Consider the following 13,510-nt stretch of genomic DNA (forward strand, 5'->3'; position numbering starts at 1 on the left):
AAAGATGCCATGCTGTCCTAAATGCGCTGAGCTTTAATGCCTGGGGAATGTGCATGTGCCTAGGAACGCAGGCAGTGCCCCTAGGAGCTACTTAGTTTATCTAAGTTGCAACAATTGCAAAAAACATTTGCCTTTCCATATTCAAATTTTATAATATTTCCATATGCAGTAATAGTTAACGTTCCTCTTTATTACAACACATTAGAATTTTAACATTTATTAAATCGCTTATTTTACGTCATGCAAATGGATACATTTAAAAACACTTAAACCCAGTCGTCTATGCATTCATACAGTGTTACATCAAATAAATGTGGAAAAATAGTAGTTAGTACTGAGAATCAAATGTTATACATATACTGTAAATATACACACACATACATGCATACCCACACACTTAGTAGTGTGTATATATACAGTATATATATATATATATATATATATATATATATATATATATATATATATATATATATATATATATATATATATATATATATATATATATATATACATACATACATACACCCACACATATATACATACACCCACACATATATACATACATACACACACACATATATACATACATACACACACACACATACATACACACATATATACATACATACACACACACATATATACATACATACACACACACACACACACACATATATACATACATACACACACACACATATATACACATATATATACATACATACACACACACACATATATACATACATACACACAGTTTATACACACACATATATACATACACACACACACACATATATACATACATACACACAGTTTATAAAGGGTAAACAGAAGCAGAATGGTTGTCATAGGAACATCGGATTTGATGGTAGATAAGAACCAAAAGGCTCATCAAGTCTACCCATATATCATAATTAGCAAACATGCAACAGTAACAGATCTTGCCTGAAAGTTTAGTGTATTTTAGTTGATTGTATTTAACATCACAGAGATAACATTTATCTATCAAATCTTTAATCAAATCACTTGTTTTTAGTTTGCTTTTGCAAACACTGAAATGACACAATAAAAACTGAGGTAATTATTAACTAACCTGTATCACACAAAGGACCACACGTAAACACAGGTTAACGGGACATAAAACACTTTAAGATTGTAAAATTAAATGGATTCATTATACATAGTAAAACAATTTGCAATATAATTTCAGCATATATTTTGCCCATTTTACAAAAATTATGGGTTCTCACTTCTGAGAATTGGAAGTGGACATTACATTACAGACAGTTCACAAATCTAAACCTGCAACATAACTGTTCCTAAAGGTAATCAGTGGAGTCACCCAGGGATCAGTACTAGGCCCTGTTCTTTTTAATATTTTTATTCATGACTTGGAGCAAGGATTAAATAGCAACATCTCTATTTTTGCAGATGATACAAAGTTATGTAACATCATTGGGTCAGAGCAGGATGAACTTGTTACATTAGGGCATCTGCAAACATTAGAAGTATGGGGAAGTAAATGAAAAATGAGATTTAATATGGGAAAATGCAAGGTTCTACATTTTGGAAGTAAAAATAAGCAGACAACATATTATTTAAATGGGACCAGACTTAGCCAAACAGAGGAGCAAAGGGCTTTGTGAGTAGTAATAGATAACAAGCTAAAGATGGGTGAACAATGAAGGGCAGCGGCTTCTAAGGCTAATAAGATATTAGCATGTATTTAAAGAGACATTGATTTAAGGGAGGAAGGCATAATTCTGTCACTATATAAATCCATGGTAAGACCTCACCTTGAGTATGGAGTGCAGTTATGGGGACTGATCTAAAAAAAAGACATTGCAGACCGAGAAAAAGTTCAGAGAAGGGCCACAAAGCTAATAAGGGGAATGGAGAATTTAAGCCATGAGGAGAGGTTAGCCAAACTGGGTCTGTTTTCTCTAGAAAAAAGGCGCTTGAGAGGTGACATGATTACTTTATATAAATATATTCAAGGTCCATATACAGAGATGGCAGAAGCTCTGTTTATTCCAAGAAAATTGTTTGTGACAAGAGGTCACAATTTAACACTGGAGGAAATGAGATTTAATCTCCTGAAACTGAAATATTTTTTCACTGTAAGAGCAATAAAATTGTGGAACTCATTACCAAAGGAGGTAGTGAATGCCATTACCTTAGATACATTTACAAATGGTTTGGATACATTTATGGCTAGAAACAGAATTCATGGATATGATTGCTTGTGTTAAATGGGTTACCTTTTAATGGGATTAATTTAAGCTCAACTGGAGCTTTTTGTAAGTATATTAGATTTGTATAGTTTGAACTCGATGGACTTCGGTCTTTTTTTCAACCTCATCTACTATGTTACTATGTTTAATCGACTTCCACAGTTGATAAACTGCAAAACAAAATGACAGCGGAAAACAAGCCAGCCCTTTGCTCACACCCGGAAAGTGGATGGCAGAAATCATGAAATGATAATGTTCTGTCCAGCTGATGATGCAGGACACTTCCCTCATAGCAAGGTAATTGAGTTCCTGCCTGATTATTTAAATAGGCCACTACTGTGACATTGTCGGACTAGATTTGCAGAAAAGATTTGTGTCTTAGGTCAGGCTAGTTCTTGAAAGCTGGCCTGATCTCAGGCCAGCTCTTGAGAGCTCTGAAGATTGCACAAAGTTCCAGAATATTTCCTGAGACTCTTAGACTGTGCCGCATCCTAACTGGATGGTATCTGTGGAGATTACTACCCGCACTGGCTAAAGAAAAGAGGCCCCCTGAACCAAGAAAACCAAGAAATGTTATTCTGTCACCAAGTTAGGGACTGTCTTGTCCAGTGATCTAACAGGATCCTTTAAGACAAATCCTTGTGGTCCCCATTCCATTGATGTATCATCTGCAATTGGCATTAAATCTGGCACATCAAACAGTATCTGAGGCAGCCATCATGAGGCCCACAACTCTCATGCACTGAGTAATGGAAGGGGGAGGATCCCGCTGCAGAGGGCACAGACTTGTTGCATCTTCAGTCTGTGTTGATCTGTCAGGGACAAATGCATAGTCAAGGAATTGATTACGTACTTCAGAAAATACATTTGGGTCTGAAATTTGGCCATGTTAGAAGGGGCAGGTCAAGAATGGAGAGAGTATGGAATCATGGGTGTTTGCGAAAGGTCGGTGAATGTGCCTGGACAGTTTGTAGGCATGGTTGTGGAATATATGAGCGTGCCTGAGCAGTTTGTAGGCAGTTCTAAGGGAAATTCTGCAAACAGGGACGCATGACTGTTACAGAGGGACAGCGGGACACAGCTCAGAATCAAGAACAATCCCTCTCAAATAGGAACAGTTGGGAGGTCTGTTTCAGGAACCTGACATGATCCCTGTGAATAGGGATATGAAGATAAGCATCTTTTAAATCTGTGGTAGCAATAAACCGATTCTCCTGCACTAAAATAAGTAAAGTGTGAATTGTCTCTGTCTTGAAAGTAGGAACTTTCAGGAATTTGTTCAATATTTTGAGATCCAATACAAGCCAAAAAGTAACTCTTTCTTTGGTAATATAAAGAGATTTAAATAAAACCCCTGTTTAATTCCAGATCTCTTACACAAGCCAAAAAAGCTTGGGCATTTAAATGATCTTGAGGCACTTGAGACAGAAAGAATCTTCCCAGAGGGGGCCTTGAATAAAAGCTTATTTGATACTCCTGTGCAATGATTTGCAAAACCCATGGATTCTGAACAGATCTCTCCAAAGCCTCCCATAAAAGTCTATCTACCACCCACCAGCAACTGGTCTGACATGGGGGCTGCACCTTCATGCCGTCTTGGAGGCAGAATAGACTTCTTGAACTGTTTGTTTTTGGACCAAGAAGGGCTGGACTCCCAAAAAGATTTAGGGTTGTTAGAACTTTGGGTAGAAGGGGAAGCTTTCAGATCCTTAGATTGCTGAAAGAAATTGATGCATCTTGCGGATCTAAGGCACAGGAAAAGAGGAATGCTGTTTGGGACTCGGAGCTGCCTTAAAGTGACAATAAACAACTTAAAATTACAAAACATTTATGTTGTGCTGCTAAAGAAAACATATAAGCCAAGTCTTAACATTTTTAAAACAAATTAACATCCTTTTTATGCAATTATTTTTCAATAGCCAAACTCCATCCACCATTTACCTTATTTGGACGAGTCAATCTGGGCTTCAGCAGACTACTTGGCTAGCCATGATCATAAAGTTAGTATAGAATGCATTTATTTGCTGTTGCTATCAGTTAAAGTCAATTAGAGAAGGGTATCTAGCAGAGTTAGCCTTGAAAAGTCAGCAGGGTGCACATCAGTATTCGAAATTGCTTAATTTTCAGAACTAAATTACATGAAAAGAGTGCAATATATTTTCATTGTTTATTTTGCAAAGTAGTTTCATTACTCATAATTAAACATTTTATATATAAGTCTCTAAGGGGCAAATGTATCAATGTGCTAGCGGACATGATACGAAGTAGCGTATCATGTCCTCTGCACATCACTACACCGATAAATTCTGATAGCATAAGCTGTCTGCATTTATCATTGCACCAGCAGTTCTTGTGAACTGCTGGTGCAATGCCGCCACCTGCAGATTCGCGGACAATCGGCCGCTAGTAGGGGGTGTCAATTAACCCGATCGTATTCGGTCGGGTTGATTTCTGTCCGCCGCCTCAGAGCAGGTGGACAAGTTATGGAGCAGCGGTCTTTAGACCGCTGCTTCATAACTTCTGTTTCCGGCGAGCCTCCATAAGGAGCTTGATAAATATGCCCCTAAGTGTTTACTGCCCCTTTAAAGAACTTATCAATCCTCTTAACTGGTTGCTTAAAGGTACATGAAACCCCACATTTTTCTTTCATGATTCAGATAGAGCTTACATTTTTAAATAATTTTCCAATGTACTTATCATATTTGCTTCATTCACTTGGTATCCTCTGTTGAAGGAGCAGCAGTGCAATACTGGGAACTAGCTGAACACATTGGGTGAACCAATGACAATGACCAATGCATGTACTGCCACCAATCAGCAGCTAGCTCCGAGAAGTGCAATACTGCTCCTAAGCCTACCTTGGAATGCTTTTCTACAAAGGATACTAACAGGCCCATTTATCAAGCTCTGTACGGAGCTTGAAGGGCCGTGTTTCTGGCAAGTCTTCAGACTCGCCAGAAAAACAACTTATGAAGCAGCGGTCTAAAGACCGCTGCTCCATAACCCTGTCCGCCTGCTCTGAGCAGGCGGACAGACATTGCCGGAAATCAACCCGATCGAGTACGATCGGGTTGATTGACACCTCCCTGCTGGAAGCCGATTGGCCGCGAGTCAGCAGGGGGCGGCGTTGCACCAGCAGCTCTTGTGAGCTGCTGGTGCAATGTTAAATGCGGAGAGCATAATGCTCTCCGCATTTGGCGAGGTCTTGCGGACCTGATCCGCAGTGTCGGATCAGGTCCGCAACACCTTTGATAAATGGGCCTGCAAGAGAACAAAGCAAATTGGATAATAGAAGTACAATGAAAAGTTGTTTAAAGTTGCAAGCGCTATCTGGATCATTAACATTTCATTTTTACTTTACTGTCCCATTAACTGTAGCAGGAAAATCCTCTATCTCAAAAGTAATCAAGACTTTTGGCAATAAAGCATGAATATACTTAATCCTGACATTAAAGGACAAGTCCTCTACCACAAGAGCGGGGTCCTGAGACTCAGAGACTTTACTCAGAATAAGAGTCTTCAGAGTCGGTGACACCCAATCATCAATGTGTAACTTAGAGGGGAGCTCCTAAAGGAAGTCTGCACTTAACAGCTGGAGGCAAAACATTGAATACTTCATTAATAGCAGAATTAATATACTCCTTAAGGTTCAGAAAAAGTTCAGATAAACCCTTTTGGGAGCAACTTTAAAAGGTAGAAACCTTTTCACATTCGGAAGCAAAGCAAAACCCTGTTTAGGGCTAGAAATGGCCTCAGCACCAATGCTCCCTCTATTTTTTTTGAAGCAACTTTTGAACAAGTGACTAAAATATATATGCACTTTAATCCTGAGGGTAGTCAAACCTGAAAATGTATATCACATGGTCGCAGATGATATATTGTTCTCTATTTAAATATAAACATTTATGGGCTTTATTTTTATATACTATCAGTTAACAAAACATTAGAGACCAGGTAATATTTTTCATTCATTTATAAAATGTTTTATATCACATTTCATAAAAATGTAAGGAATTAATGAATTGTACTCCCATAAATAGAACAACTCTGTCTGCACCTTGTTAACTTACAGTTAGCACAACTGAATGACGACTAAAGATGGCTTCTTGCAGAGGAAAGAAACAGTCAGCTGCATGTGCTGCATGTGCTTCTGTATACCCATTCACATGAAACCCCCTTCTTCTCTTGCTGAAAGGAAGGGGAAGTCATTTCAGGCTAATTATAGTGAAGGAAAAGCAGGTAAAGGAGCTTTGTTAATTAGCATCTTGGCTCTCAGCAACACCAAATCCTACCCCTGTCATCCAAATTATGGGGTTAATCACAATCCTTTAGAAAAGCTTATAATATAGTTTAACTACCAAAACCCCCATGGACTATAATGGTGATTTGTTTTAGATAAATCATTAGATAAGCTTTTATAAAGGATTTTGATCGACCCTATGTTTTATACTGGCCACTAGGTGAAAAGACTCAATGCCAATAAGATCCAAACTAGTGGCATTTGTCAGTGTAGTAAGAGTATATATGTAAACTTTAACACCATAATAGAATATTTCCATTAATTTTGCTGAAGTTGGGGTTGTTTTGTATATTTCATATTTCATGTCAAATATTTATCTGTAGATGATTATGTGCTCCAGAAAAAAAGAGAAATTACTTGTATTTCAGATATAAAGGTATATATATATACAGTGGGGGAAAAAGTATTTAGTCAGCCACCAATTGTGCAAGTTCTCCCACTTAAGAAGATGAGAGAGAACTGTAATTATCATCATAGGTATAACTCAACTATGAGAGACAAAATGTGGAGACAAATCCAGACAATCACATTGTCTGATTTGGAAAGAATTTATTTGCAAATTATGGTGGAAAAAAAGTATTTGGTCAATATCAAAAGTTCATCTCAATACTTTGTTATATATCCTTTGTTGGCAATGACAGAGGTCAAATGTTTCTGTAAGTCTTCACAAGGTTGTCACACACTATTGCTGGTATGTTGGCCCATTCCTGCATGCAGATCTCCTCTAGAGCAGTGATGTTTTGGGGCTGTCGCTGGGCAACATGGACTTTAAACTCCCTCCAAAGGTTTTCTATGGGGTTGAGATCTGGAGACTGGCTAGGCCACTCCAGGACCTTGAAATGCTTCTTACAAAGCCACTCCTTCGTTGCCCGGGCAGTGTGTTTGGGATCATTGTCATGCTGAAAGACCCAGACACGTTTCATCTTCAATGCCCTTGCTGATGGATGGAGGTTTGCACTCAAAATCTCACGATACATGGCCCCATTCATTCTTTCATGTACACAGATCAGTCGTCCTGTTCCCTTTGCAGAGAAACAGCCCCAAAGCATGATGTTGCCACCCCCATACTTCACAGTAGGTATGGTGTTCTTTGGTTGCAACTCAGCATTCTCTCTCCTCCAAACATGACAAGTTGTGTTTCTACCAAGCAGTTCTACTTTGGTTTCATCTGACCATATGACATTCTCCCAATCCGCTTCTGGATCATCCAAATGCTCTCTAGCATACTTCAGATGGGCCCGGACATGTACTGGCTTAAGCAGGGGGACACGTCTGGCACTGCAGGATCTGAGTCCCTGGCGGTGTAGTGTGTTACTGATGGTAGCCTTTGTTACGTTGGTCCCAGCTCTCTGCAGATCATTCACTAGGTCCCCCCGTGTGGTTCTGAGATGTTTGCTCATCGTTCTTGTGATCATTTTGACCCCACGGGGTGAGATCTTGCGTGGAGCCCCAGTCAAGGGAGATTATCAGTGGTCTTTTATGTCTTCCATTTTCTAATTATTGCTCCCACAGTTGATTTCTTCACACCAAGCTGCTTGCCTATTGCAGATTCAGTCTTCCCAGCCTGGTGCAGGTCTACAATTTTGTTTCTGGTGTCCTTCGACAGCTCTTTGGTCTTTACCATAGTGGAGTTTGGAGTGTGACTGTTTGAGGTTGTGGACAGGTGTCTTTTATACTGATAACAAGTTAAAACAGGTGCCATTAATACAGGTAATGAGTGGAGGACAGAGGAGCTTCTTAAAGAAGAAGATACAGGTCTGAGAGCCAGAAATCTTGCTTGTTTGTAGGTGACCAAATACTTATTTTCCACCATAATTTGCAAATAAATTCTTTCCAAATCAGACAATGTGATTGTCTGGATTTGTTTCCACATTTTGTCTCTCATAGTTGAGGTATACCTATGATGAAAATTACAGGCCTCTCTCATCTTCTTAAGTGGGAGAACTTGCACAATTGGTGGCTGACTAAATACTTTTTTGCCCCACTGTATATGCATTGTTTTATGTTCAAAACACATTTTTAATCAATTCATTAATCACCCATTTTTATAACTAAAGCTATATTTGGTAAATTGCCTCATTGGGAAACGGTAAAAAGGAAATTGAAACTGTTATACAGGAAATAATGTTTGCCTGCAAAAATCTACAGGAATAAACAAGTATATATTTTTTAGAGTGAGAGAGAACAAAATTACAAGAGATTTTTTATTTATTTTTTATTTTGTTTTTTTAGGAGTTTGGCGACAATGACTTTACAGGAAAATAAATTCTTTAAACTTTATAAAGATAGTTTAACACTTTATCAGATGGAACAGATGCCCAAAAACAATTTCAAGGAAAAGACAAATCTTAGTAGTTAAGAAATTCAGCAAAGAAATGACCCCTTCAGGACGGAGTCAATTGTCAAAGTTATAAACATAAAAAAATGGAATTTGAGCTATATGTTTGCTCAACCATAATTTACCTCTTTCACATTAAGTGCACCCGCACTTATTATATATATTTTTTTTTTGGAGAACAACTAGGGCTTTCTTTTAACATCAAATATTTATATATGAACTATCATTTAATATCAATAAAATGTGTGAGAGAAATGTTATGTTTTCCAAGCACGCACACACAGTTTTCTTATTGTGACTATCATAATATTGCATTAAAACACCCATATTTATGTTTAGCAATGTCCCACACGTACAACAATACCCCCCCATGTGCAGGTTTTCTGGGATTTTGGGTTGCTACAGGTCCAAATATGGGACCTGTCCATACATGGAAATTTGACACATTGATTTTCTGGGCCTATGTTGCCTTTGAGACAGTAATGCAGCCTTTGGGGCGTATTTATCAAGCTCCGTATGGAGCTCCGTATGGAGACCGCTGCTCCATAACCTGTCCGCCTGCTCTGAGGCGGCGGACAGAAATCGACAGAAATCAACCCGATCGCATACAAACGGGTTGATTGACACCCCTACTAGCGGCCAATTGGACGTGAATCTGCAGGGGGTTGCACAAGAACTGCTGGTGCAATAATAAATGCCAACAGCGTATGCTGTCGGCATTTATTGATGTGCAGCGGACATCATCCGCTATATCGGATCATGTCAGCTTGCACCATAATAAATAGACCCCCATGAATTAAAATTACCCCCATCATGGCAAAAGTATACAACCCAGGGTATTCCAAAACAGGTATCTCAAGATTTTTATTTTTTTGTAGTTGCTTAGTCACAAAAACTGGCCACTTCACTGTTTCTATCATCACTTTTATATAGTATGTTTTACTGCAATATTTGTGTTCAGCGATGCCCCACAAGTTCAACAATACCCCCACATGTACAGGTTTTATGGGGTTTCAGGAAGTTACAAAGCCAAATATGGGGCCTGCCCATTTCAGTCTTCATACATGGAAATTTGACACATTGATTTTCTGCTGTCTTTGCCACAATATAGTAGCCTAGGAAAGAAAATTTCTGCCATCATTGCATTCCATGATAACCCAGGGTATTCTAAAATGGGTATTTTGAGTTGTTTTGTGTAGCTAATTATGATGATCTTAGAGTAGCTGGGCTTAAAGGGACACTCAATCAAAATTAAACTTTCATTATTCAGATAGAGCATGCAATTTTAAACAACTTTCCAATTTACTTCCATTAACAAAATGTGCACAGTCTTTTTATATTTAAACTTTTTGAGTCACTAGCTCCTACTGAGCATGTGCAAGAATAAGTGTGTATGCATTTGTGAATGGCTGATTGCTGTCACATGGTACGTGTATGCATTTGTGATTGGCTGATGGCTGTCACATGGTACAGGGGGAATGGAAAAAGACATAACTTTAAAATTGTCAGAAAAAAAATCTACTACTCATTTGAAGTTCAGACTAAGTGCTATTGCATTGTCTTGTTGTCTTGCATTTGTTGATTATGCAAATCTACAGTGTTGACTGGTCCTTTAAGGTAAAAAGAGACAGGCCGAGGTCAGGGGATCCATGAAGTCAGAATAGTCGGTATAACAAGCTAATAAGTTGGGAGGATAAAGAGTAATCAGGACAAGTTGAGTTCAGGAATACCAAATAAAATAAATCAAGAACACATACAGAGTAATTTGAGTTGTTAGACTAACTTTTTATGAAGGATTCTTAAGCAGTATGCAATACATAAGCCAGGTAGAGATGGTCAGGAAGGGCAATAATAGCTAGAGACCCTCCTAACTCCTTTTTTTCATAACAGACTCTGTACTTTTTCTGGAGTGACTTTTTGCAGGCTGTGGAGGGGATCATAGAAGGAAAGTGCTTGCCGCAAAGTCTCAGGACATTCTCTGATTTAAATGTGGGAGGATTAGGGGTCTGGTTAAACAAAATATCTGATAAAATCTTACATGTTACTTCCAGGAAAGTGTATGGCTTCCTTGAGGGAACCCAGGAACAACAATAGAACAGGGAGCACTCCTTTAGTAAAACTTAGCTTTTATTTTCCATGAATGTAAAATACAAGTCGATCGTTTAGCATTTGAAAAGTCCATACACTCAGTGCTGGTGATGTCATGGGTCAGCTGACGTGTTTCAGCCAATGGCCGTAATCATAGCTGTATGACCCACTTGCTGTTTAGTCCCATTCTTTAAATCTCAGACTGCAATTCAATTGGTTTAAAAACAATTACACTCTTCTCGTCTCCCACAATTTCATAGAGGCTAGTTCTTATCTTATTTTATTAGTTACGACTTTCATTGCTATATAATATATGCTCTTATGCACAATTCATTTGATCAAGTTGTTCTTATCAAAATTTTTACAACCATTACATCCCATGTTATATTGATTATATACACTCCTTATTTTATAAATTATTACAAGAGTTTACCAGTATTGAAAAAGCTACTTAATTATGTTGCATCATATTCACTTGAAACACTAAATCCCTTATTTACATTGAAACCTTTTCATTCTTATCATGCTATTGAAAAATTACTTTACGCTTTCTGAACTGCTCCTATAAGGGGACGACTTCTTTTGGATTTATATTACCAAGTTAGACTTTTGAACCTCTATCTTTATATACATTTCAATAGTTTGCTAATTGTTACTCAGTTTTAAATATTGCCAGAAATGTATCGTCATATGCGGAATTGAGGCCTCTTGGAACTTGCGTCTATAATTTAAAGATCCAAAAGACCTTCTTTCGCCAAAATGTAATCTCTACCTGCTCCTCTTTAAGTTGTTTTTTACCTTTTGAATAATTGTCCACCCTAGGAATGCTTGCCTTTTTATGATGTCTCTGTGTAAAGTGTTGTATTAATATGCCATCTTTTATATTTGCTAGATGTTCCCTAATTCTGATTCTTATCTCACGTGTCGTGAGTCCTACGTACTGTACATAACATTCAAAGGAGATTAATAAGTAAATTGCATATGTACACTTACAATTAAGGCATTGCCTATGCTCAAATTCCTTTCCTGTCACCTCACTTTTGAAACCATTTCCTTATTCTAAATAATCACATGCTTTACACATTGAGTTACTACATCTAAATACTCCTTTAAAAGTTAACCAATAGATGTGGGAAAGAGAATTGACCAAGGAGAGTTTTGTAGTAGAAATCATGTTCCCTATTGTTTTGTTTTTTCTGCAAGAGAATCTACCCCCTTCTCTATTGGTTTAAACTAAACCATCCTCTGGTGTTAAAAGAGGAAGGTGTTTACAAATTATATTTCTCTGTAGAATTGCTTTGCAATACTTGATACTGATTATCATCATTTAGTTGTCTGAGTGCTTTACTAATGAGTAAGTTCCGATCCATCACTACAACCGAGCCTCCCTTATTAGCTGCTCTTATAGTAATGTTTAAAAGATGTTTAAAAGATGAAAAACAGAGGGGCGCCTCATGTGTGGTATCGTAAATAGACACAAAGTAACAACAGATTTAGCCGAATGGGTACTCACACACTTCAGGAGCACACTTATGTGCTGGTAGAGGCCGGCTGCAGATTTATGGGGGTGTGGCAGCTCATCCGTGCAATGGCGTTCTCAGTTCTGTGATGCTGGGAATGCAATAGAAATACAACACTACATGTGCAGACTGTTAGAGGTACAACCAACGATATTTGTTCAATTATATAGGCGGGTACTCACATATTCTCAGAGCACACCAATGTGCTTGTGGATGCAGGTTGCAGTATTAGGCAGGTGTAGCAGCTCACCCAAACAACAGATACTGTTATAAAACAGTGGATGAGATGGTCCAGACGATGTAGCACAGAATAGGAACTGTTCTTATGTACAACTAAGGCAGTAGGTAGGTAGAAGAATCCACTCAATAAGTAAAAATAAAAATGTTTAATAAAAACAGTTTAAAAAACAACAACACACAGGTTTGTTGCGTTCAGTGGATTGAAGGGGTTAACAAAATTTGCCCCAATAGTTGCAACGCGTTTCTCGGTTAACCAACCATTTCATCAGGCATAAACTAACTTCATCCTACCTCTATCTTATATACCTAACCGACAAGCATTCTACTCCCCTTCAAAGGGGTGTGTTTCCCAATTAATCAATTACACCTGTGAGGTGGAACTAACATCTCTGATCACAATGTTTTATAAATGTGCAATTGAACAAGAGCCAAAGTTACATAAAAACCCTCATCTATTCGCTAAAAAACCGTCCTAAAAATAGTAATATACTAAAACACCCCACATGTTTATAGCAAAAGATTATATATACATATGAGGTGCACTAAAAACCAGAGTGAATTTCCGTTACCTGGTATTCCCCGTAATGTGTGGATCGCTATACTTCCATTTTATGTGTGACTTCTTTATGCTACCATTTTAATCATAAGGTAATATTTCCCTATTACACATAACCTTTATTTAGAACACTTAGCTAATTTGTGTGGGGATTGATGCAGACGATTTGTTTGTAAGTCTCTTTTATCGTTGCATTCCTAATACTGATCGTAGGGGCCTTGTCAAATA

The sequence above is a fragment of the Bombina bombina genome, chromosome 3, assembly GCF_027579735.1.
Source record: "Bombina bombina isolate aBomBom1 chromosome 3, aBomBom1.pri, whole genome shotgun sequence".
Taxonomy (NCBI): Eukaryota; Metazoa; Chordata; class Amphibia; order Anura; family Bombinatoridae; genus Bombina; species Bombina bombina.